The sequence below is a fragment of the Leopardus geoffroyi genome, chromosome C1 (genome assembly GCF_018350155.1).
Source record: "Leopardus geoffroyi isolate Oge1 chromosome C1, O.geoffroyi_Oge1_pat1.0, whole genome shotgun sequence".
NCBI classification, from domain to species: Eukaryota; Metazoa; Chordata; class Mammalia; order Carnivora; family Felidae; genus Leopardus; species Leopardus geoffroyi.
The window spans coordinates 104541771-104568745 of record NC_059328.1 but is presented as its reverse complement, the minus strand read 5'-3'; the positions used below and the strand labels follow the sequence as shown (position 1 = coordinate 104568745).

The 26975-nt window shown below is 47.7% G+C and overlaps 1 long non-coding RNA gene and 3 other non-coding genes across 4 annotated transcripts; 2 read left to right on the top strand and 2 right to left on the bottom strand.

Annotated features, from left to right (window-relative positions):
• The first annotated feature begins 338 nt into the window (after nucleotides 1-338).
• On the top strand, nucleotides 339-20040 carry LOC123598620. The gene is made up of 3 exons (XR_006712728.1): nucleotides 339-350; nucleotides 2264-2265; nucleotides 17833-20040. It is a non-coding gene; the product is annotated as an uncharacterized LOC123598620 (long non-coding RNA).
• TRNAE-UUC lies at nucleotides 5604-5675 on the bottom strand. The gene has a single exon. It is a non-coding gene; the product is annotated as a tRNA-Glu (tRNA).
• On the top strand, nucleotides 10493-10565 carry TRNAV-CAC. The gene has a single exon. It is a non-coding gene; the product is annotated as a tRNA-Val (tRNA).
• Nucleotides 17812-17975, bottom strand: LOC123600281. The gene has a single exon (XR_006713637.1). It is a non-coding gene; the product is annotated as a U1 spliceosomal RNA (small nuclear RNA).
• Nucleotides 20041-26975: the final 6935 nt, after the last annotated feature.

Below are 26975 nucleotides of genomic sequence, written 5' to 3'. Positions count from 1 at the left end.
TTCCTGACAGGAACTGGTTCCCTTTGGGATTTGGGCTGGGGGATGGGAGAGGGAGATGGCGCTGGCGAGCGCCTTTGTTCCCCGCCAAGCTGAGCTCTGTCATCAGGGGCTCAACAACTCTCCCTCCCATTGTCGTCCTCCAGCCCTCCCACTCTCCGAGCAGAGCTGTTAACTTATAACCTTCCAGATGTTAAGTCCCGCTTGCTGTCAGAACACACTCCATCTAGCCCCTCCGCTTTTGCAAGCCAGACTCCGGGGCTCTGCTTGGCCGGTGGGCTGCCCCTCGGCCCGGCTCCCTCCCGCCAGTCCGTGTACCGTGCACCGCCTCTCCGCCCCTCCTACCCTCTTCCGTGGGCCTCTCGTCCTCTCTTGGCTCCAGAGAATCCATTCTGCTAGTCTTCTGGTGGTTTTCTGGGTTATTTAGGCAGGTGTTGGTGGAACCTAACTGATCAGCAGGACGCGGTGAGCCCAGCGTCCTCCTACGCTGCCATCTTCCTCTTTCAAGATTTGTGCTTTTTTGGCTGACATTCGGTACCCCAGTTTTTGTAGAAGATTTAAGAGTCCCTTGGTGGTGCTCAGGCATTCTGAACGAGAGGGGGGGCCACCAGCAAGATATCATCAACATGCTGCAACAGAGTTACCTGCGGTTTGGAGATTCGAAATGATTCTAAATTCTGGTGCAAGGCTTCATTAAAAAGAGTAGGAGAATTTTTGAATCCCTAGGGGAGTCGCGTCCAGGTGAGCTGTCCGGCTTTTCCCTCTTCAGGATCGGTCCATTCAAATGCAAACAGTGGCTGGCTTTGTGGGGTCAGTAGGATGGCGAAGAAGGCATCTTTTAAGTCCAGAGCTGTATAATACACCTGAGAAGGGGGGAGCAAACTAAGGAGAGTATAAGTGTTGGGTACAGTGGGATGAATGTCCATTACCCTGGCGTTTACTGCTCTCAGATCCTGATCTGGCCGGAAATCGGATGAGTTAGGCTTCCAGACAGGAAGAATCGGAGTGTTCCATGGCGACTTGCATGGGATCAAAATGCCCGAGTCGCACAAACTCTTGATGTGAACGGCGATTCCCCGCCTAGCCTCCCGGGACATAGGATATTGTTTCAGTCTTACTGGAAGCACGGACGCCTTAATTTCCACTATTATCGGAGCTTGATGAATCGCCAGCCCAGGTGGATTGGTCTCGGCCCATACCTGGGGGAAGTCTGCCTGGAGGCTTTTAAGGAGGGGATCGACTGTATGGACACTTTCATTGGGCACTGGAGTGAGCAGGCCCTCTTCCCCAAGTGGCACAGTCACCATGACTGTTTTTGGGACATCCTGGCCGACTTTAACATGCATACCCCCTTTAGTGAATCTCAAAGAAGCCGTTAGTTTATGCAGTAGGTCCCTATCTAGTAATCCAGGGTAGGGGCATTCAGGCATGATTAAGAAAGAATGCGTAACAGTCTTACAGCCCAAATCCACTTTTTGTTCAGTGGTCCATTTACAAGTTGGAGACCCAGTCGCTCCCTGTACCAAGGTTGCTCCTCACCCGGTGGGGCCAGGATCTTGTTTTAGAACAGAAAAGGTTGCTCCAGTATCCGCCAAGAAAGTCTTAGGCTGGCCCCCTATATTAACAGTAACCAACGGCTCAGAACGGGCCACCGAGCTGTGGCCCTGTCAGTGGGAATCAACTTCCATGATAGATGCCTCGGGTGACCGAGTTTTGCACTGGGCTAAGTTGGGCAATCTTTTTTCCAGTGTCCCTCTTGCTTGCAATACACACATTGGTTTTTTCCTAGTGGCGCTCTAACCTTTTATTTGTCTTTTTTTTCTTGTCCAGACCGAAATTCTCTAGTCGCTTTGGGTCCCCTTCCCTTGCGGGCATCCAGGACAGCTGCTACCACCCTCGTCATCTTTTTTGTTTGTCTTTCTTTCTGAGAGTCCCTGTTGTTAAAGACTTTTGGGGCAATTTCAACTAGTTTAGATAAATTTTTTCCTTCAACCCCATCTAATTTTTTGTAATTTCTTTCGAATGTCTGAGGCTGCCTATGAGACAAAGGCCAGGTTTAATGCCCATCTAGTTTTAGGTGCCTCAGGGTCTACAGGGGTAAAGGTACGGTACGCCTCCATGAGCCTCTCTAAGAAGGCTGGGGGGCTCTCCTCAATTCCTTGAACTACTTTAGTTACCTTAGACATGTTTGTGGGCTGGTGGGAGGCCGCTTGGAGACCTCCCGGTAGAGTCTGGCGAAATAGGGTCAATGATCGCCTACCGTGAGGAGTGTTTGGGTCCCAATCTTCAGGGTGCGAGGAAGGAAAGACTTCCTTGAGTAAGGCGGGATCCTCAGTGGGTTGCCCGCTTGGCCCCATCACCAATTTCCAGGCCTCGCGATGGATCTTATCCCATTCCTCAGTAGTGAAGAGAACCTGCAAGAGCTGCTGGCAGTCATCCCAAGTTGGCTGATGGGTCACAAATATAGTTTCAAGGAGAGAAGTTAATGCTTGGGGTTCTTCTGAGAACGGGGGCTTTTGAAGCTTCCATTTATAAAGGTCGCTAGTGGAAAAGGGTACATAAGTCATAAAGGGTCGGACATCACCCTGCAGGGGTGGCCCTGGGCCGAAGGGGTAGGGCAGCGGGAGGGGGATGGAAGGAGGTTCCTGACCCGGTGTGAGACGGGCTTAGGGGAGTATCTCAACTTAGGCTTGCCTCCTGGTCTGAAGCATCCTGACCCGTATTCTCCGGGCGAGAACTATAGGGCAGCAGCAGGGGGTAAGTTTCTTCTTCCTCCTCCAGTGCAGATTGTAGAGGGGACGGCCCCTTAGTCCCATCAAGACTCGGACTTTGAGCTTCAAGTGGACGGCCAGTGAGCGGCAAAGCCTGTACCTTAGGGAGGCGAGAGGGAAGGAATGGTTTTAGCCAATCTGGAGGGTTTTCTTTTTTTTTAATTTTTTTTTTCAACGTTTATTTATTTTTTTGGGGACAGAGAGAGACAGCGCATGAACGGGGGAGGGGCAGAGAGAGAGGGAGACACAGAATCGGAAACAGGCTCCAGGCTCTGAGCCATCAGCCCAGAACCTGACGCGGGGCTCGAACTCATGGACCGCGAGATCGTGACCTGGCTGAAGTCGGACGCTTAACCGACTGCGCCACCCAGGCGCCCCTCTGGAGAGTTTTCGATGAGGGCTCTCCATGCCTCAATATATGGGACTTGGTCTTCGTGCCTGGAATAGACAATAGCATGAACCTTATATACCAAGGTCAGGTCAAAGGACCTCTGCGGAGGACATTCGACCTGAAAGCTGGTCCATTCTACCTCACAGAGAGTTCAAAGGACCAGCTTCTTGGTGTGGAAGCTGAAAACGGAGGCAGCTCTCCTATAGTCCTGGAAATGGGTTAGTATGAGACTCAGAGGGGTGGGGGTACTCTGATTTTGACCCATGACAAAGATAGGCAAAACTGACAAGGACGCACAGTCAACAGGTAGAAAACAATTAAGACACAAAGAGAACACAAGTTCGAGATCTCTAGGCCAGTAGGCCATGGCAGCCACCTGAAAATATGATCGTTTTTGACAAAAAAAAACCCAAATGGGGTCCACCGGTGTCCTGGTAGGAGCCCTGACTCTGCGTCTATAGCTGGTCCGGCAGACCCTCTTGAGTCATTCAAATGGCGCACCCCAAGAATTCCTTACTTCTCCCAATCCCAAGCCTCTTCCCAGGGGTCAGCGGAGCAATCCGAGGAAAGGGCCCTGTTTCAGACCTTTAACTTTCCTGGCCAATGCACCAAATGTTGCATCCACACGACTCTTGGAACAGAATGCTATGGGCACCAGTGACAGTCACAGCAAAGTTTATTGCAACGAGAGGCAAGGCCAACCGATCGGGACCAACACTCTTGATCAGAGTGCGGTCCCAAACAGCCAGCGTATAGTTTTTATAGCCCCAACCACATTGTCTTAGCATATGGGAACAACATAAAGGAACAAGTTCTAGGATGTGGGTGTTTATTCTAGACATTCTGTCATTAAGGCGCAACCGGTTGACCTTCTCGACCCTGCATCTGGCGCCACTTCTTCCCATAACTCTTAATCCCTGGAGCAATCAAGTGTTACAGAAGCAGAAAAAAGTGGTTAAGCTACAGTTGAACCCTAAGCTACAATTTAACCCTTACAACGTGGGGCTTGAACTCACACACCACAGACCACGAGATCATGCCCTGAGCCAAAGTCTGACCCTTAACCGACTAAGCCACCCCGGTGCCTCCTAAAATCACCTCTTTGCACCAAAGAGGTTCTCAAGAATCCAACCACCATTCCAAAACCTCATCAGGATGATTTCTGTTTCTCTCTCTTGAGATTCATTAAATTTTTGTCATTCCATTATGCAGTTAAATCCATCCAGTGATTGTTTTTTGAGAACTTTTTCCAATTTCAGAGTTTACATTTGGTCCTTCATTTACTATTTCTATTTCCTGGTAATATTTTGTAACTTTTTATTTATTAAGATTATATTTTCCTTTACAATCTTGAGATAGTTATTTATAATTGTGACTTACTATTTCTTGCCTCGTTTTCAACATTTGGGTGATCTCTAGGTCAGTCTCCTATGATTGTCTTTTCTTGAGTATGGGTAGAGTAGTAACAGTGTCATTCATTAGAGTATTTGGGGTTGTATTGTGGATTCATGAATGGTACACTAGAGATTCTAGATTGTTACGTATTAGAAAAGCACTGGATTTATATAAAAGCAGGCCTGGTTCATATCAAACTGTAGATTCTCTCCCTTGCAATGGATGACAGATGAAATTTCAGTTGTCACTTTAGCTTTAGTTGAACTACTTGGAGTCTGCCTGACACACATTATGCAGGAGTCAGCCAGAAACGTGGGCAGAATTTTTTACACACAACTTAGAACTTCTCTTCAGTGGCTTCCCCCCTCCCCCCCCCCCCCCGCCCTGGGATTCCACCCCACCTCTTGATTTTTCAAGTGCTATGCTTACCCAAACATTGTCCTCTGCTCCTTTAATCCAGTAAGTTTGGTTTTGTGCTGGAATTTAGCTGATCCAAGTAGGGCAGACCAAGGTGTGCTCTTGGCCAAAACTTGCAAAATGGAAAAGTCACCATGTACAGTTCTTTGTGTCTACCCGCTTTTGTTCAGCCTCCCCAGCACCTTCAGATAATCTTTTAGAAACATACTTTGTCCCCAGTTTACAGATACTATCTGCAAGAGTTACTCTGAAAAAAGTAAGCAGCCATTACCAGAAGCTTAACTCATTCTGTCAGAAATGGCAGCTTAGCATATTGGGTTTGAATCTCTGCATGGCTGTCTAAGCTTGGGCAAGCTGCTTAAATGACCTCTAAAGTCACTCCTGCCCCAAGTGTGCAAAGGAGATATGACAAAAACCAGGGTGATAAATTAGGGGGCACATGTAAGAGGAGCTGAGTGGGTACAGTCACACCTTTGGGAAGGGGCCGGTGTAGACCACCATCACTTTTCTTCCTTCATCATTCAATTTCAGAGACACCAGATCCTTCGGGCATTTCAGCTTTGTGGTAAGCCACCACACACCTTTGCACCCAAAGAATGGTCTTATGTGCTGAGGCTTTTGATGAAAACACATTCCCTGACCGGGAATCGAACCCGGGCCGTGGCGGTGAAAGCGCCAAATCCTAACCACTAGACCACCAGGGAATTGGTTGCTGACCTCTTTTTCCTGCCCTCTGATGATAGCTCTATTGGAATGCTACTCTAGTTGTTTTCAGTCTCCCTATCCTTCCTTCCTTCCAGGGATGGACCTTTTAGGTCCTACCCTCCAAATTTTCCTAAAAGGCAAGCCCACAGGCTACGCATGGGGTGCCCTGTCCCCCAAGTAATGGCCGCCTAGGCAGCCAGGTGACCAAGTCACAGGGAATTTGTGCCTCTAAGACTACAAGTTCAGAACTGACCTGGAGATGCGCCTTTTCCTAGAGACATGCGTGAGAGATCAGATTGCTGTGAGGGGGCTACATGGGAGGCTCCCAAGGTGAGGAGGGGCTAAGCACTGAGACCTGGGGTCAATGACAACAGGATGGTGAGGTTTTAGGGTGATGGGGGGGGGGGTCCAGAGCTGAAGACCAAAAAAGAATTCTTGAAGACGTCTTTGGTGCAAAAAGTGATTTTATTAAAGCATGGGACAACCCGTGGGCAGAAAGAGCTGTGCTGCGTTGTAAAGAATGATTGGTTTTATACTATGGAGTTAGGGAAGGTAGAGTCAAAAGGGAGGCCTCCAGAGGGACTTTGCTGTGATAAAGAGGACTCCGGAGATACCTGAGGCCTTGCTATTGTCCAGCTAAGGTGGTTTTTCCCTCTAGCAAAGGATTAGCATTAAGACAGTGGGGAGTTCCTGGGAAACATTTTACTCTGCTGGCCTCAAGTATCAGTCAATGGGCTGCAGGTTATAAGGAGACTTAGTTTCCTGCCATTTCCTTCTGCCTTTGTTCCCCGTATCACTGTGGAGAGGCGATGTTGGGGCTCCAGGAAACCGAGTCTCTAGGTTTCTAGACATTAGGCTATTGATAAGACAGCCTTTTTCTTGTAATTTACTGAGATATTTGCAAATGGATGGAGACCCAAGTGCTGTATGACTGTGATCTCTATCAGCTGGCCATTTGTTTTCTTTCCTTTCCTTTGTCCTGGGGCAGCCAGGAGTGCCTGAGGAATGTCACACACATCCCATGGGATGTGCTAGCGTGCTAGCTTGTATTTTGCCCTCAGCCTGCCTGAGGCTCCCTTGTCAGAGATCTCTTTTAAGCAAGGCCCTGATCAGAACTCGGATTGTCACCCCCCTCCCCCCAAAACATTTTGAGACTTACATTGTTTCCATCTCAGTTGGAATCCTTTGTTTCCAGGCTTCCAATGCTCAGAGCAAAAAACCTTAAGAGAGTTCTTTTTGACTCCAATGTAGTGCTCAACCCCCACATCTAGTTAGTCAGGTATTTGTGTTTTCCACATCTAATTAATTAGTCAGGAATTAATTCATCAAGTATGGATGTTGATCTACACGTTCCTCCTCTTTCTTGATTTCTGAATAGGTCAAACAATGCTCTTGATAAAAGTGGGGAGATCGATTTAAACAAGCGATCCTTGGCTCACTCAAGGTCTTAGGTTCCAGTCTCAGGATGGTTGGGTGATGTGATCTGATGCTTGGGTCGAGAGCGAACAGTCAAGAAAGAATTCTTCAGACATTTTCAGTGCAAAAAGGTGGTTTTATTAAAACATGGGGACAGGACCTAGGGCAGAAAGAGCTGCATTGAGATTGTGAGGAGTGACTGATTATATAGAGTTTTCTATCCTATGGAGATGAAGGTGACATTAGGGCTCCAGGAAATTGAGTGTATAAGGTTCCTGGAGGTTTGGCGATTATTAACGTTGTGCTTTTCTTGTAAATCATTAAGATGATGGGGAAAAAAAAAAAAAAACCCTGACCTTGACAGGGAAAAATTATGTTATAAGACGGCCAACTGTAAAGGGCAAACATAGCTGGCCTCCTGTAGCCCAAGAGTAAACTCTGACCTATGTAAGCTTAGAAGGACCCCAGTGTATGAGATGCTGAACCAGTGTTTGTTTTGGGCTTTCATAGAAGTACTGCTCCTGTTCCCTAAATATTAGTTCTGCTTAAAACCACATTTGCTAAGTTACTGGGAGATAAAACTCCCTCTTAACTGCTTGTTTGAGCTTCTGTAAACCTGCTTGGCGTAACCACCCTTCCCCATTCTCGGGCACCGCATTCTGTTCAAACTAGATAGAAAACTAATATTATAAACAATATGATTCAGCATTCAACTAGCTAGAGTCAACAAGTTATATTTTAAAATTCTTCAGGACTGTGTGATTGGTGCCCGCCTTATATTTTAAAGACCTACAACATTGTGTGATTGGTGCCCGCCCTTTCAAACTGCCACCCTTTGCAACCTGACTGGTCAATACAGCCTTTATAAGACACTCCCAAAGCTTGTTCGGGGCCAGACTTTTGGGACCTGTTGTATTTCCCTGTCTGGCCCGGCCGCAATAAACTTGTTTTGATCCTGTTTTTGCTGTCCGGAGTTCATAAACGATCGCGACCTACAACACCGACAGGACTGATAGGGAATTCCAGTCCCTGCCCCGAAGACTCTCCTTCCAGGATCTTCTTCCTGCCCCACTTGCCGCATGCCAAATTGCCACCAACGCGGAAGTAGCAGGCTATAGATTGCCCCCATGCTTATGCTCGGGGCTCAGATCTTTGGAGAGACCGTCTCCCCTGAGCCCACTGATGTAAATAAATCTCCAATCCCCCAAGATCTCCTGGCTCTGTAACAAAGACAGTGACACACTGATGGAGTTTCATATCCTGCATGACTGTGATCTTTTGATCTTTAGGGGTTGACCATTGTCTTTTCTTTGTTCCTGGGCAGATATTAGTGCTTGAGGAATGGGGGTGGGGTATGTAGGGTGTCACTTTGCCTTTCCCCTCAGCTTGCCTTTTGTTATCTCATCGGTGGAGGTGATGAGGTTTTGGGTGACAGTGGGGTTCGTGGGGTCTGGAGCCGATGGCCAAGAAAGAATTCTTGAAGCCGTCTTTGATGCAACAAGGTGAATTTATTGAAGCACGGGGACAACAGCCATGGGCAGAAAGAGCTGCCCAGGGACCATGAGGCCATGAGGAGAGACTGGTTATATACTATGGGGTTGGGGGAGGTAAAGTCCAGGGGAAGTTTCCAGTGAGATTTTCATATGCTAAAGACTCACAGGCTAGTGGAGGCCTAGCTATTGTCAAGCTAGGGTTGTTTTCCCTCTAGCAAAGCATTAGCATTAAGACAGCAGGGGGTTCCTAAAGAAACTTACTCTGTTGGCCTCAAGTATTTGTCAATGGGCTGCAGGGTTTAAGGAAACAGTTCTATCTGCCATTTCCTTCTGCCTTTGTTTCCCCCCATCTCTATGCAGGGGTGATGGAGACTTAGGTCCTGCAGGACTATGATCTCTATCAGTTAACCATTGGATTTCCCCCTTTCCTTTGTTCTTGGGCAGCCAGGAGTGCCCAGGAGTATCACACATGTCCTACATGGGGGGGAGGGGGGGGAGATGTTTTCAGCCTGTCAGTTTGCCTTTTGCTCCCTCATCAGGGGTGGTTGGCTCTGCCCCCAACTTCACCCTCTTACTGGCCTGTGTCCTGTGTGCACCTCCTCTCCTGTAGCAGAGTCAGGAGCCCCACATGTTCCTGTTCAACCTGCAGGGAAGCGACAGGTTCCTTGGTGGAGTTTGGAAGGACCCGGAGAGGTGCGAGTGTGCATGGAGTGAGCTTGTGGTTTCCTCACTGACTGCAGCCATTCACACTCCTGTAGAGGAAATGGCACCCGCTCCCTCTCTTCTGTCTTGATGGGGCCCCCAAATCCCACAAAACAGAAAAATGATGAATCTTCTCTAACTGGGCAGAGAAAGAGGAAGATAGATCAAGGAGGGAAAGAAAGGGAATAATGGCATTAAATTTCCTGATCTAAAGCTACCATAAAGTCTGCCTCCTCTAGGAGCTGGCCATCCAGTCACTGATGAGAATGATATGGTCCATTCCATCATTCTGGTCTCCAGTTTGGGCCAAAGTTGAAAATGGCCAACCACCTCGGTGGGGTGTCTAATAAAGCCATTAGATCAAATTACTCAGTAGAATTTTTGTTCTTTAACAGAGGCAAACCTGAAAACGTTTCAGACATTACTTTTCTCTGAAAACTATCCCTGCCTCTGCTGAAATTCACACTGTAAGACCTGGTCAGTACGGAAACTAAAGACGCAAAAAAAAAGGTTGGGGTGTTGCAAAAGTTGAAATAAAACTGCCCCTAAGAAAGAATCTAAGACCTATGAGGAGAAATCCTGTGATCACAAAATATGCACGGAGCGTCCCTGGGTCCTCCACCTTCTGGCAAATCCTGAAACTCTTGTGGTTTATATTTGGCCTGGTCGCCTAAGTGTATTTACTACAGGCCAGAAAACATGATTTGGTCTATATTGGATATTTGACATTTTCAAACAGACAAATGCCCTAAGATGTCAACCTATGTTACCGAACCTGCTAAAAGACGAAAGTGTGATTAAAATATTGAACTAAATGAGCCTGGTAGAATAAGCGAGAGCGGCAGGAATCGGAAGGACCCCACTGCCAAGAGGGTGGCGGCGCGTCTCAGAGCCAAAGTGTTGGCGGAGGAAGAGCGCGCACCCGACGTCTGCACTGGGCCCCTCCTACTGCAGGCGGACACAGCGTTCGTTGCGGTTCCCAAGGCCAGGCTGCTGAGGGCGCCAGGGTCCCGTCCTGGGGGGGAGGAGGGAGTGGGGAGGCACGGGGTCCTTCGCCAGGGCCGCTACGGGGCGCGGGCTCCTCGCTCGCAGGGTCGTGGCTGTTTCCAGTGCCTCGGGCGGTTCAAGCGAAGTCGGCGAGCGCCATAGTTGGGGCCAAAATGCCGCTTTTGGGGGTTAGAGCCGGAGACCCGGCCGCCTGGCTCGTTTCCGTAGTGTAGTGGTTATCACGTTCGCCTCACACGCGAAAGGTCCCCGGTTCGAAACCGGGCGGAAACAGCTTCCTTTTACCACTACCCGCCCCCCCCCACCCCCCCCACCCCATCTATTGTCCTTTAAAACGCAAAAAGAACCAGGGCCGGAGTCCCACCGCCACCTGAAAGCCTTCTCAGCACTCGACCACCAGGCCTGGCCGCTGTGTGTCTGCTCCCAGTCACCTTGGAGAGCGGGCCACACCCACTTAGTCACTCCAACAAGGGCACGCAGGACGAGGCCCGCTTCAGGTTACCTCTACTTCCACGCATCCGCTGACCTGCTCATCTGGCGCCTCCGTCTGCCCGACGGGCTCACAGCTACGGTGGCTCTGAAAAGCAGCACGTTCTTCCCTGGGCGGCACACTTGCGCCACAGGTGTATTTATTTGCCTGACAGAACGCAAAGAACACAAACCAGCTGCACCTGGGACCCGAGCCAAAGACGCGTAGGCGAGGAGTTTCAGGCTCCACCTAATGAGCCCATGGGGACACCAAAGGAGCCCGTCCCCGTGCCGTCATCAGGACAGCTCTGGAGCTACTTCGGAAGTCGCCAAGTAGAGGGACTCCGCCCCTCCCCCCCGCTGAGAGCCGAGTCCGCACCTTACCCATCAGCAAACGAGGCTCAGAAAGAGAGCACGGCCTTGGCTCTGCAACACACACGGCTCCAGCTGGACTAGAGTGTGGCACAGGCCAGTCACCTTGTGGTCAGGGCCCAAGGGGTCGCTGAGGCTGGAAGAGGTGGTGAGCAGCAGGGCAAGGGCTGGAAGCCTTGTGCGGCTGCATTCAGTCCTGCGCCGCTGGGAATCGCCTCCGCTTGTGCTCTGTCCGCCTGGGAAATGTCACCTTGACTTTCAGGGTTTTCATCTGCAGGGGCTGAAGCAGGGATCCTGTGTGGGTGGATTCCCCGGGATCGGATCGGTGGGATGGGATTTGGATTTTTCACCGCCACTGCTCAGGTTCGATTCCAATCCAGGAGACTTTGTGGCGCTGTCTCCATACTTGGGATTTGCCTTTTCATCCCCCAAAGTCTGGTGTGCACCCAGGGACGCTTGCAGAAGTGGCTGTTCACTGAGCCCCTAAAATACGGGAGGTCAGGAGTCCGGGTCCTTGTAATGGCCAGGCTGGGAGAGGAGAGCTGGGATGAGAAGCCAGGCCAGCGGCTCCCTTCCATTCACCTCAGAAACCCAAGGTCTCACTTCAAGCGTTTTCCTCTAAAGAGAACCTGGGACTTGACTTTGTCACTCCTTTCAAACAAACAAACAAACAAACAAACAAACTTTGAAACATACCAAAACAGTTGCCAGAATGGTCACATCCTATATCCCTCACCCAGGGGCACCAGTTAACATTTCCCCACATTTGCTTTCTCATTCTCGCTCCACATGTACAGACAGGACTTGTGCAGTCATCTCCAGATGATTGTTTGGTCCGCGGTTGCTCCTTTGCCTTGGGCAGTGTCCCGCAGAACCAGCCTCTGCAGGACCTTTCCTCCAGGGCCAGGGGAGGGCTTTGTCCTCTGGACGAGAGCCCTCCTGTTCCTTCAGGAAGCAGACACCTGTTCCCTTCAGGCTGTAGAGAAGCTTCAGGCAGGCAGGTGGTTCTTAGGCTCTCCTGGATAGGGCAGGCCAGGCGTGCCCTGTGCTTGTAGGAACACGTCCAGGTTGTCGTGCCCCCAGCACCGGCTGCCCTCCGGACTCCTCCTGGTGGCTTTGGTGGGCAGTGGATCTAGGGTGAGCCTGAGCTCTAGAACCCCCCACCCGGGGAGAGACCCTTCAGGGAAGTGCAGCTGCTGCCCCCTGGATCCTCCCGCCCTCCAGGCTCTCCTGCCCTGCAGGGATCTTCAAGGGTCCTGGCCCAACAGAAGGTGAAGAATCCTTTCCCCGTGGTGGGAGGATGAGGGGGAGCGGGTGGGAAAATCTTCAAGGGGAAGGGGAAGTTTTCAAGAGCTTTCCAGGATTGTCTGCCTTGGCACTGTCAGGTAGGTGGCTGCCCTGTGATAATGGTGCTTGGTCTTATCTCGTCCTGTCCTTGAGCTTGTCCTGGCTCCACTCTGAGTCCAAGCAGACACAGGCAACCTGATTTGTGGTGTGTATTCAGTTGAGCCCCTTCCCCAAGTGGGGTAGTGACTGAGCTTCTATTTCCAGGACCCAAGGGGGGCGTGCAAGGACGCTATTGATGGGGTTTCGTCACCCTCACCCTTTTCTTTCTCTGCCTCCGCCCTTCCTTCCTTCCTTCTCTTTCTTTTCTTTCTTTCTTGTTTTTTTTTTAAAGATCAAGAGTCCCATGCTCTATGGATTGAGCCAGCCAGGCACCCCTCCTACTTCCTTTCTTGCTGAATCTGTAACCCGGGAAAACAGACAAACAAAAAACCCTGTTTACATGTAGATAAATTGCTCTCCGTGCACTCAGGTACAAGGGGAAAACATCAAGTGGATAGTAAGGATGAATCTCGAATACGTTTAAACACTTTAAAGGATTTTAATAATTTACATATAATGGCATAGAACATGTTTATATCATGTGATATTTCTAAAGAGGACTTTTTGTGTGCATCCGACTGGTTTAATAGTTGTGGCCTAAAAACTGTTTTATGTGGTCTTCCAGGTTTTCTAATAATATAGAAAATATTGGTAGATATATTCTAGTTTATACAGGTCTTGGATTTATTTTCTCTTCAAATTCCTGGTGACACTTAGCCACCTAAATTTCCTATATTGGTTTTACTGGCCCAATAAGCGCACTTCAACTCCAATAGTATTTAAGGAGTTTATACAATATGAAATTATGTGTTTCAGTACATTAAAGAGATCATATAAGATTTGTAAATGGAGAGTAAGTCTTAGAAGTCTGGAACTCATAGTGACTTAATTATTCTTACAATATTTTGGGGTAAAGGTTTTTAGGTATTTTATATGTTTATATTCCACATGCATTTCTCCATTATGTTCAGGTCAATTTGCAATTTTTTTTTAAATTTTTTTTTTAACGTTTATTTATTTTTGAGACAGAGAGAGACAGAGCATGAACAGGGGAGGGGCAGAGACAGAGGGAGACACAGAATCTGAAACAGGCTGCAGGCTCTGAGCGGTCAGCACAGAGCCCGACGCGGGGCTCGAACTCAGGGGCCGTGAGATCATGACCTGAGCCAAAGTCGGAGGCTTAACCGACCAAGCCACCCAGGCGCCCCTCAATTTGCAATTTTAAGACCTACTGTTATCTTTACGTTCTTCCAATGATATTAAATTGAGTTAATTAATGTATCATTTTGGCCTAGAGCATTTCTAATTAAGAGCAAAAGAAAAAAAACACTTTTTTAAAATAAAATTCCTTTAATATTTATTCATTTTTGAGAGAGAGACACAGTGCCTGCAGGTGAGGGGCAGAGAGAAAGGGAGACACAGATCTGGAGCAGGCTCCTGGCTCTGAGCTGTCATCACAGAGCCCGACGCTGGGCTCACTCAAAACCGCAAGATCATGACCCGAATGAAGACAGACACTTAACCGACTGAGCCACCCAGGCACCCCAAGAACAAAACACTTTTAATATAATGCTGCTGCACAGCTGCACATATTTAGACATCATATAGCGTAGCCGTGGGCAAGAGGTTAGGAGGAGGTGTGGGGATCTTGAGGGGATATTGGTGATACCCTGTCCCAGGCATAGTCAACCATTGAATCCTTTCAACAGGCCCACCTCATATCACTGTCCTCATTTTCCATGTAAGAAAACTGACATCCGGAAAGATTAAGCAACCTGTCCAGTCACTCAGCCAGTGAGTGGGATTGGAAAGCAGGAATTTGGACTGAAGACATCCTGGCTCCAGAAGATAGGCTGAGAACCACAATGTTTATACTCCTCCTCCTTTTAAAAACCGCTAAAAATGCTGGACAAGAAATTTAAGTCTATATAAATTCTTTTAAAAAAACACCTAGGGGGGCGCCTGGGTGGCGCAGTCGGTTAAGCGTCCGACTTCAGCCAGGTCACGATCTCGCGGTCCATGAGTTCGAGCCCCGCGTCGGGCTCTGGGCTGACGGCTCAGAGCCTGGAGCCTGTTTCCGATTCTGTGTCTCCCTCTCTCTCTGCACCTCCCCCGTTCATGCTCTGTCTCTCTCTGTCCCAAAAATAAATAAACGTTGAAAAAAAAAAAATTAAAAAAAAACACCTAGGAGGAACCATGCAACACGCATCAAACTATCCGAACATCCTTATGACCCCACTGCCTCCCGCAAACCCTTCTTATGCCCACAAGTGCTCCCTCAAACTCTCCAACTTAAACACGCTTCCTGCCAGAACCAGGTTTTCCCTCCCCTTCATGTTTTCCTCTCACCTACCCCACACCTCTTTCATATCTATTCTGTTCTTTCACTTCCAGGACATTCATTTTTTAGGTTTAAAACTATGAAAAATAGGGGCGCCTGGCTGGCTTAGTCCATAGAGCATGCGACTCTCGGTCTCAGGGTCTTGAGATCAAGCCCCACCTCGGGCATCAAACAAACAAACAAACAGAAGAAGATAAGCATTCATCCTTATCCCGCCACCTGGAATTAACTACTTCTAACATCTTTACCTATTTTTCTTCAAATCTATTTTTAAGTTGTTCTAAATTTTTTGCAAAAGCTATACATGGTAAAATTACACAAATGGTAAAATGCAAATGATGTACAAAATACGTGTATGTAAAATTTTGAAACAGCTTAAAATAAAAAATAATTTTGTATGCATTAGGTAATTACTAATGGAGTCATATTTGATAAATCTATAGGGAGGATATATTTACAAATATTCTTTTATAAAAAACTGAGCTCTTATAGAGCCTATTTTTATTTGAAAGTATTCAGTTTAATAGGGCATGAATTTCACGGAAGAAAAAGATACAAAACAAATATGGAGGGATTGTTCACTACATGAGTGGTAGTTTTCTAAAAGAACTTTCCAAGGCTAATACTAATTAATTGCACTTCAGACACTAAAATTGGAATGATTTGTTTTTAAAACCAAATGTCTTAAGGTGTAATTTGTAAATAATACAATGGATCCATTTCAAGTTTGATGAGTTTTGACAAGTTGGATGCACCCAGGCAACCACTACCCTGTTCAAGAGCAAAGAACATTTCTATTGCTCCAAAATGTCTTCTTGTGCCCGTTTGCAGCCAATCCCTCACACCACCTCCTGTCCCAGGCAATCAGTGATCTAGTTTTGTCACTATGGCTTAGTTTTGCCCGTTCTAGATACTGACATGGATGGAACCACAGAGTATGTGTGGGAGGCTGGGCCCCGGTGCCAGGCTGAGACCAGGTCGAGCAACGGTTCCCTGTTGACTCAGCCAACCCGGTGGTTCCCCCTCCCATTCCCCCACTTTCAAGGGCATACGAAAGCCTTGTCAAGGCTGAGAAAGTTAATTCCTGAAGCCTGTGGTCTGCGGGTGTTGGCAGTAATGTTATCTCCCCTTTTTCTACCCCGAGTCAAATAGAAACAAACATGGGAACTGTGTTTTGCTAGCAATCTATCAACAAGGTCTTGTGACCCGTTCAGTAAGTTCACAAGGTACACAGAACTAAATGTTTTGGCTGGCAGTGATCATGTGAAACCTGTTTATTCTTAGAATGACCTGATCCATAAGAGTCTTCTATTATAAAAGATTGTGTACAGCAACAATAAAGCCGTCACTTGGGCCATCAGCCCATGGGACCCTCCTGTTCCCAAACTGTCTTCTCTTCTCTCTTTTTTTCTTACATTCCCCTACCCTCAGGACCCTGATCTCGGTGTTTGTTGCGCCGGTCGCAACAAGTATGTACTCTTTTTGTCACTCAGCATGCCGTTTTTGAGGTTCATCTTCTACTTTCAGTGTCCTCAATACTCGAGACGCATTCCAGTGTACTTTTTTAGTCTTCTTTGGACCTGCCCTTGTCTGTATACAACCCCTTCCCCAACTCTACTCCCTACCTCCAACTCAACTCCTGCTCCTAGTCTCTCCAGTGGTCTCAGCAGCTTCTGAATGCTGTTCCTGAGCTACCCACCAGGGAGGCTTGATGGTTCTTCCCGCCATGGCCCTGCCGTTTGTTTTTGGTCAAGTAGTTTCTATTTGCCAGGACAACTGTGGATCAGAAGTGAGCAAGTTAAGAAGACATCCTGGGAATTGGCAAAATGTGCACGACTGTCGACACTGGACCTGGTCGGTTTTCCTATAAACCGGAGTTGGATATACCACCGCAACAGCATTTTCAGACAGGGAAACCCTAAAATTACTTACTTGAGAGCTAAAAAAAAAAAAAAAAAAAAAAAAGTTACTTACAATTCTTGCTGCCATCTTATTAAGGAAGCTTCCTAATTTGCCACACTACTGCCACACTTCCTAATTTGCACACTAGTGCAGGTGCAAACTGGAGGCTGAGAGAGAGCTAGTGTTTTCGTGTCCATAAAGGTGTCAAGAAAGAGCCTGAGAGAAGAGATGGAAGGAAGGGAAAACCAAAGCCAGAAATAGAAAAAGCTGCTTTGGGGTGGGAAGGATGAGTGGGTGGTGGCTTTGGAATTGGCTAGTAACGGCTTTAAGGCGTAAAAAAGCAAGACAGACACCAAACAGGGAAACTAACGCTTAAAAAATGAAGTCTTAGGCAAGATTAGGTATTTAAAGAGTAGGACGCAGCAAGGCAGCCTAGTTGCAGCCTCTCACAAGAGGAGAAACTGGTCACCTTTGACTCCCAAGACTCTCTAGTGTAGGTTTTTCTGGTTGGATCACAAGGCTTCCGGCCAAGCTTCAGGTCTGACTGCGGTTCTGATTTGCAGGGAATATAACGTGTAAAATTCAGAGCTGCTTCCTCGTGTAGCCTAAACATGTTACGAACGGAAACGAATCTAGACCACGGAACAGGCAGTTTCTCCCTAGCTTTTGGAGGTGTGTGCACCATGGCCTTGGCCTACGCAGCACGAACAAAGAGTTCCTTTAAGCCTGTACGCTAAAGAAGGCACCTACGAAAAAACACACCTGTTCACGCGAACTGCGTGCACTACGGTGCCCTCACACGTGTTATACCCGTAATAAACACACCCTTGACCTGAATATACACGCAGGATTACACACCTTCCATACCCAAAAGCACCAATACGTAAAGCTATAAGGTAAAACAGAGGCAAAACTCAAAAAAAACCTAAGCTCTCAGAGAACAGCAGCAACGCATAAAACCGGGTAAAACAAACAAAGCCAGCTCGGCTAAGCCAAGACACCACTCCTCAAAACAGCACATTCTCCTCTGTCTTTGCCACCACGAAGAATCAGGGGAAAGCGCGAACGCAGTCCCCCACTACCACAAATTATGCAGTCGAGTTTCCCACATTTGGGGAAATCGCAGGGGTCAGCACATCCCGAGTGGAATGGATAAGCCTCGCCCTGGGAAAACCACCTGCCTGATCATGGTGTCTCCCCTGCCAGGTAAGTATGGCTTCCCACGCCTCCGCCCCACTACACCCTCTCACGCCTGACACTCTCTACACACGGTCACTTCCGTCCACACACCCCCGAGCCTCCCTAAAACTTTGACACACGCAGCACACGCACTTGCAACCAACAGTCCTGGAATGGCTCCCACAGCACGCGAGATCATACGCTATTTAAGCGGTAGTTACCGAAGCAGCAGCCCCTGCGCTCCCCTATTTACATAGCACACGCCCTATCCGTGACGTCATGGGAACGCGCCTTCCCTCCAGCCCATGCCTCGCCCTTGCCCCCTCCTCAATAGAGCCAGCCAACCCTCAGGAGGGTGAAATTGGCTTGTCCCTCTTTTCCCCCAAGTGCCCGCCTGCTGGGGCAGAGGGTGTGAGTTCTGAACCTCCGGCCGGCGGGGAACCTGTCTGGCAGGCTGCTGGCGCCCGTGTACCTTTCTTTAAATAAATAAGGCCTTTTGCAGCGCCTGAGTGGCTCAGTCCCCTTAGGGTCTGATTCTCGGTTTGGGTTCTCTCGCTTCGTCTCTCTCCCTGCCCCTCCCCTACTCACAAGCGCACATGTGTGCGCGCTCGCGCGCGCGCGCGCGCGCTCTCTCTCCCTCTCTCTCTCAAAGTAAATAAACATTAACAAAAATTACCTTTCAATGTGTAGAGCGCAACATTTAGGACTACAAAGGAAAGGGTTCCTTTCAAGTTCGGTGAATTACCTCTGCGATGCATTTCAAAAAATTTTTGAAGCTATCCGGTATGGAAAGAAACTGAATTTATGAAACTAGACACAACAGCCAGGTGACTGCAAACCAACCCTTCTGTTTTTACCCCTATTGGTGTTCCAGGCTGGAAACCCAGCTTCAAGGCTATGTGAACATTAAAAGTAGATTCTATTCTGTTGCTCAAATCACAAAACATTTACTGAAAAGTTCTCCTCTGGAAACGGTAAAGCAAGGGCTCTGTGGCCACTGAGGCCACTGAAGGACATGGCAACAGGGGTTAGGTGACAGTGTCGCAACTGAATGTGAATCAAGTTTGATCCAGACCCCATTCCCTGAATCCTGGCAGCCGGATGCACTGTCCAGGTGCGAGTGAAGAAATACTTTCCGGAGAATCTGACCAGCCTTGTAACAGAAACACCATGTCCGACTCCATATTGCTTCTATTTCCCTTGCTGCTGCATCTTACAGCTTAGAATTATCTGCTTGCTTAGCTCTACACTGGGCATGTGACAGCTAAGATTTGCAAAATCTGCTTTGCACCTGAAATCTACCTCACCTGAGGAGACAAGGAAGTAGGTACAGAAAGGACTATGCTCTGTTTAAGATGTACAGGATCGACATGACCAGATTCCTGTACACAGAGATCAACTGACCAAGGACAAAAACCTACACGGCCTCCCTCAGAGGTCTGCAGATGTCAGCCACCTTTTGACTCCAGCCCCCTCCCACTTCCCCCTTTTGCCAACATAAAAGAAACTTGGATTTCATGCCAAGAGGAGATGGTTCTTTGGGAGAATAGTCCACCATTTCCTCGGTTTGCTGGATTTCTGAATACAGTCGCTTTCTTTGTCCCCACATCTTGCCTCTCCATTTGCCTGTCACACAGGGAGCAGGAGGAGCTTGGACTCGCTAACAGCCTGAGAGGAAAGACGTGGCATCAGCCTGTAAGGGATTGCCTGGAGAGATTTGGCTTTAGATACTGCAGTCGGGGAAACAAACTTCCATATAAAACCGAGGGCAACTCCCAAAGACGGCAAGGAGAACTGTGGATTTACAGCCAAAGGAAAGAGTGAGGGAGTCCGTGACTGGAAAATTGCTACAAGGAACTTGTTTAGATATCAAGGATGGGGGGGATTCTTGCTGGAACTGGGCTTGGAAGGCTGAGGACTAGGACTAACTGAGGGCCCCAGGAGCCTGACTTAAGTTAGTCAACGAGGGAGTCCTTGCCAACCCTACAGTGACGCTCCTGTTAAAAAGCAAAAGCCAAGCAAGAAGAGCAAAGGCTTATTTATTCAGGGCTTGCGTTTTTGCAGAGACTGAAATGAAAGGAAGGCAGAGGAGTGGGAGAACTTTACAGTAGAAAAATGGGAAGGCTTCGGGTGTGCCCTGATCGGAGGCCGTTGGCATGGGTAAGCTGTAGGCAGGTATTACCCTGAAAAAGAACAGTTATTTTCCCAGCAAAAATGGGCTTATTTGGGAACAGCAGAGAAATGCAATCCAGGACATTCATGCTATGGCAGAGCCACAGGCAAGCTGAATAAACAAAGGAGGGGAATATCACTAGATGGAGGAGAAGGAGGCAGTTGAGAGAGGCTGTTTTGAAGTAAAGTCCATTGGAGAAAAGCGAGAGTTCAGCAGGGTGATGACTGTTTCTCATCGGCTCCCTCCGCGCGGGGGGGGGGGGGGGGGGGGGGGGGAGGGGGGGAGGGGGAGGTGGTCGTCAATTTCTTGTAGGAGATGCAATATACATTCTTCTTCCTATTGGGGTCTGTCATTGATGACTCTTTCCCGTTGAGAATTCTTCTGTTGGGGTCTACAATTGGCAATTCTTCCTGTAATTCATGTTGAGTGGTATAGCTCCCCCTTCTGGCCTCCCAACTCCATTCTAGTGAGGTTTCCCATTCTTAATTTTCACACTGGCTGACTAGAATTTAGAGGTATCCTGTGAGGTTGGTGGGGGTGCATACCTGGCTTTCTCTGGTTGGTCCTAAGTTGGAAGCAGGAACAAACACGAGGGAAATTGTCAATTACCAAGTCCTGGCATTGTGGATGGGTCTACTGGCATGCTCAGACTGTTCTAACAGAACACCACAGACTGCCTTAAACAACAGCAATTGATTTCTCACAGTTCTGGAGGGTGGGAAGTCCAAGATCCAGGTGCCATCAGGGTAGGTTTCGAATCTGGCCAAATATGCTACCCCCAAATAGGCCACTTTGGCTTAAGGATTATTTTCAGCGAAGGGCGTGCTTGAAAAACAGATGCAAGAGTGCTCTGACCTCCTTTCCTCTTCCTAACAGCAGAAGATAAAATTGCCATGGGAAAGATGCCCTCCCTATACCAGGAGGAGAGAAAGGTTCTTGTCACCAGATTTAGGAAGTCGAGGCTGAGAGAAATCTATACAAACAGACCTGGTTAAAGTAACCCTGATCTGTCTTTTGCCTCCTCGTATATTTTGGTTCCTTTTCGTAATTACTACTCTTTGCCGCACCTAGTACATGACCACTTAGGTCTAAGTACTTTCTGGATCTTTCTTCTTCCTTGGAAGCTCCCATGTGCATGGGAAGGATGTCTATGTTCTTCTCCTGCTAATCTGTTTTATGCCAACTTAATGCTGAGGCCCAGCCTGAGACCTTAAGAGGGTAGGGGAAAGAGTTTAGCCTCCCCTACAGCTTCCTTCTGAGGCCTCTTGTCATGGCTTATAGGCAGCCCCCTCTTGCCATGTGCTCACAGGACCTCTGCTAAGAAGAGGGGGAGGGGAGGGTGTTGAGGAAAACATATCTTGAGTTTTCACTGCCCCAGAGGTGTTAATCCAGGTGTAGCAGGTGGTGCTGGCCACAGCACAGACACCTCTTTGCTCCGCTAAAAAATAATCAAGAGCTATTTTATTATCAAGAACCATTTTGGGGGTGGCTGGGTGGCTCAGTGCCTCAGTCGGTTGAGCCTCCCACTTCGGCTCAGGTCATGACCTTGCGGTCCGTGGGTTCGAGCCCCGCGGCGAGCCCCGCGTCTGGCTCTGTGCTGACAGCTCGGAGCCTGGAGCCTGCTTCAGATTCTGGCTCTCCCCCTCTCTCTGTCCCTCCCCCACTCACGCTCTGTCTCTCTCAAAAATAAATAAACATTAATTGTTTTTTTTGTTTTTTTTTTTTTAAAGAACAACTTTGGCCAGAGAGTCTAACGATCTTTGCTGGGCAATTACTGCTTTAGCAGATTCTGCAATAACTTTAAGAATTAAGAAGTTCCTGATCATAGATAGCCTCATTTATTTTTATCCCTTGTCAGGGAGCAGGGATCTGCCAGTAAGAGTCATGAATCCTGACTCATGAAAGCCTCCTGGTAGGTCCTCTCTAACTCACAATGTACACAGGGATTCGGCCAATGAGATGTCTCATTTTGCTTGTGACAAGCTAGGGGCAGAATGAGATTTTGTCCTAGACTTAAATAAAAGGTTGTTCTAAGTTCCAGAGGTTCCCCCCCCCCCCCCCCCCCCCCCCCCCCCGATAGCAATGGTCTGGGGGATAAAGACGAAGGTGTTATCTTTCCAGGCCAATGCCAGAGTAAAGGCATTCTCCTTAAAGGAGAAGGCGTTTCACGTTTAGTTCAAGTATGAAATCTTGATCTGTTGTCTTGGGTGGGAGCAGTCTACCTCAAAGGCAACTGCTTCTTTTCATCACTTTGATTTGAAAGTCTCCAGCATCGACACAGGCCCAGGTATCAGGTGGAACGTTTTTTAGCTGTGTGATGTGTACCCAAGGGTCCATGCTTCCCAGTTTTGTGGCAGTATTTGTGGTCAGGAGAACTTGGTTAGATCCCTCCGAATGAGGCTCACGGGCAGTCTTCCTCTGATGACATTTCCAGAATACCCAGTCACCGGGCTACACAGACTGTGACCAACAGAATCTTTTAAATTGGGATCTGGGAAGTCTTCTTTAACCTACTGATGATAGATGTGCCTGAGCAGAAGACACTACAGACTTACAGCAGCTGGTAATCCTAGCATGAGGTGACAAGGGAACAACATAAGGTTACACACTGACAGAACTCTGAGAAGTCTGCAAGGTTTTTGTTAAGGTTTGTATTTTTCCAGTGATATGGAGATTGTGGGGGGTGCACGGCAAGTGGAAAACACACTTTCTTTCTTCCTTTCTTTCTTTTTTAAATTTTTAAGTTTATTTATTTATTTGGAGAGAGAGAGAGAGTGAGCAAGCATGAGCGGGGGAGCGGCAGAGGGCGAGGGGGAGAGAGAATCCCAAGCAGGCTCCACACTGTCAGTGCAGAGCCCCATGCAGGGCTCGAACTCACCAACCGTGAGATCATGACCTAAGCCTAAATCAAGAGTCTAGACGCTTAATCCACTGAGCCACCCAGGCCCCCCGGAAACACACATTGTAACAGCTTTTTTTCTTACTGTGGGAGCATCAGCCCGTCTGGAAAACGTAACATACCAGGGCGAGAATATATTGATGACCTGTTCTAGGTGGCAACTGGATGAAGGCCAGCTGCAGGTGTTCAAAGGGTCCAGAGGGAGGTTTGAGGCCTTTAGAACAAAAATAGCTTTTCCAGGATTACAGACCTGACTGGTCAGACATTGCTGGTAGACTAATTTTGCAATTTTATACGTCTCCCCACACTATGGTAGGTGAAGGAATACAAAAACCAAAATACAGGATTTGTCAGAGAGCCCGGAAGAACAAACTGGCCGTCTTGGTTTTCCACTGGCCCCAAATGTTCTCGTACTTCACAGCCGTTGTTCACTCAACCTTACTTTTTCTGATTCAGGAGCAGATTGCCTGGCATGTGATGGGACGTTAGGATGACAAAATCCTGGCAACGTGGGGCCATTCTTTGCGGAAGCAGAATGGGATTTCACCACCTGTGTCATCTTTATAGAGTCTGTTGCTATTGTCTTGCATTTTAGAAAGGCTCCATTTCCCTCGAGCGGCTCAGGTCATGTTCTCACAGATCATGAGTTCGAGCCCCGTGTCAGCTCTGTGCTGACAGCTCCGAGCCCGGAGCCTGCTTCACATTCTGTGTCTCCCTCTCTCTCTGCCCCTCTCCCACTCACGCTCTGTCTCTTTCTCTCAAAAAGAGGTAAACGTTAAAACAATTGCTTTAAATAAAATAAGAACATAAAAAAAAAATTTAGAAAGGCTTCCATCTCTGCTGTTTTTCTGCTTGGGCCCCACTTCCTCATGTTCCGTATTTTGCCTCTGAATAAGCCAAAGAAGCCATGTTTCCACTTCAAGGGGGAAGCAAGAAAGTTAATCATCCTCTGAGTTTTGTCCTAGGCCCCAAATACCTGTTAACACCCGAGAAGAGCCAGAGCCCAAACATGTTCCAGGACATTAGCTTCCCACAAACCTTAGCTGATGCTGGCGTCAATAGCCCTGCCTTCGGGAATTTATGGAATAACTCCTATTGTTCGCCTGGCAGTCACCTTTGTTTGGACCCTACCTTGGACTCCTGAAGAGACATGTACTCTCGACTCTTCTCCAACATAAACCCCTAGCCCCAAGCAACAACGAGACTTTTTCTCCTTTACTGAAGTCTCAGAAGTCTTTCTGAGTCTCCCAGACACTTGGTCTGCTAGTCTCCATCTGTCACTCACCCTGTTCAATAAACTTTATTTTCACTTTCTCTGGCTCCTGTTTGATCTCGATCCTTCGTGAAACCAAGGGCCCTCTTGGCCAGTCCTGTGGGACCCGCCCCTAGGTCTCCGGACCCAGCCTGCCTGCATCACCAGTATTCTTTAGATTTGCAAATTTATAAATGTATTTTACAATTTCCAGAAGCACTTGCCTTTTTAAATTTTCCTAATGTGGCACTAACACATTGAAGTATCTTTTAGTTTCTCTGTAATAAGAGGCCAAAAGTAGATAAACCTATTATTTAGTCATTAATGTTTTGATATTTTGTCTTATTTGGAAATGGTCTAGATATTTAATGAGTTCAACTTATCGTTTAACCCAACTTAGCAAAACTGTAAGGTTTTAGGTTACCAAAAAGAAAACTACTTAAGTAGACACAACATGAATTTATTTGGCTAAAGTTGATTTTACTCCAGTAGAGCAGAAGTTTTATACTTAATGCTGATAACTCTAAAGATGTGTCCGTTTTAATTAAACCATCAACCTTGGGGTGCCTGGGTGGCTCGGTCGGTTAAGCGTCTGACTTCAGCTCAGGTCATGAACTTGGGGTTTGTGTGTTCGAGCCTTTCCCAAATCCAGAGTCGCTCTCAAAGATAGCCAAAACGAAGAGCCAACGACTTGCATGTTCCAGGCAGACAGCCTGGCCCAGTAATGCAAAATCAGACAAACAGGAAGACCATAGCTATCCGTGGGACACAAAGGATCAATATAATGGGTTTGGATTTGAAAAGAAAGGGACAATGTGAAACTTTATTTTTCTTAGTTGGGCACTACAGATAGAGATCCAGAACTGATTCTGGTAAGAATTTTCACTCTGGGGGCACCTGGGTGGCTCAGTCGGTTAAGCGTCCGACTCTTGGTTTCAGCTCAGGTCATGATCTCATGGTTTTGTGAGTTTGAGCCCCCCATCCCCCATCAGGCTCTGCGCTGGGATTCTCTCTCTCTCTCTCTCTCTCTCTCTCTCTCTCTCTCTCCATCTCTGCCCCTCTCCTGCTCACACTGTCTCTGTCTCTCTCAAAATGAATAAATTAAAAAAAAAAGAAAAGAATTTTTGCTCTTCACTGGCTTCTGCCAGTTTTCTCAGGACCCCCTCCCTCTGCAGTATCCTCAGTATCTACCAGTTTCCCCTTGCCTATTTAAAGAATTATATAGCAGTTTACCAGAAAATCCCTCACGGTTTCATCAACTCTGGGAGGGGCCCACAGGGGCCCTCCTTTGAAGGTAGGTATAGGAGAATCTGTAAGGCCATTAACTCAGAAGGCTTTTGTTTACAGTTGTGTGGTCTTTTCCGAGTGGAAAAGCAATTGGGACAGAGGATCACTAGAAGGAGTCCTCAAAAGAGGACAGAGGGGAGCAAAAGGAGTCACATCAGTGTTACAGTCTTTTGTTTTAGGTACCTCTTACATCCTTTTTCTCCATTAGCCTTTTGCAGTGAATCTCTCAATGAATCGGAAGGCTTCTGGAGGTTTTTCTTGCCAATTAACACAGTTATCCCATTCTGTTTAATTTGAGAACCTTTACTTTTAAGTGCACTTCTTAAATTGTCTTACCTACTTGGAATGTTCCCCGTCGTGGCCATTGTAATTCCAAGTTGTTTTTAGTAAAATTTCGCCATTTCTACACATATGCACAGCTCCTGGCACCATAGTTTTTAGACATAAAGTTAAGCAGGTGTGCCAGAAGGTGGCGGGCTTGGCTCTTTAGAATTTAAGGATCCTATTAGCTAAGCCCTGTTCACACAAAACCAGACAAACGTAGGCACTTCAACACACCAGCAGTAACCAAAAGATATTACTGGCAAAGAGAAGGCCCTGCACACCACCAGCGATTCCCAACATGGACTAAACCAGTAGACTCCAGTAAATGGAGACTGTGGACTGGAAAAGGAGACAGGACTCCAACGTGTACTTGTGGACTGAACGAAGGGCTAAGGACTGCCGCTCTGTCGGAACCTCCCGTCAGTCTACACTACCCCACGACCCCTAGACTGGGAAACCAGTTAGATCAGTAGCTCGAACACACACACAAAAGCAGAGCTCAAGCCAAGACAGACTTACTAGTAGTCCTCAGAAGTGGCGAGAAAGGCAGTGAGCTCACAAGGCACCATGCCTGTTTCTCATTGTCCCCGAATGCCATCAGAAGTACACTTTGGATCCCCAGGCTGCACCAAATCTCTTAAAAATACCCAATTCAACCTAGTAAATTTGAAGATCTAATTGGCTTCATTAAATGATTCACGAATCAGGCAGCAGCCCATCTAGCAAGTACAGGGGAACTCCGCGGGAAGTTAAACAGGCAGAAAGGTTTTTAAAGGCGGAAAGGGCATAAAAATCAAAGAAGAAAGGAACTTATTAGCGAGAAATGCATGATTTAGGCAAGGCTGCCCTCCTAAGGGGAAGAGGGAGGAGTGTACCAGTAAAGTTCCTAGTATTGACCAGGAAATTCCATGTTGCCGGTTACAATGTTAAAGGTTACATTTCTGGGAGGTTGAAACTGCAGTTAGGTTAGGTGGTTAAGTCCTGTCTTACTGACTTGGGGCCTTAACCCAAGTGATGCCATTTTGGGCCTGTTTTGGTTTTGTTTTGTTTTGTTTTTTTTAATATACTATTGCCGGGTGAACTGGGGAGACCCGGGGTCC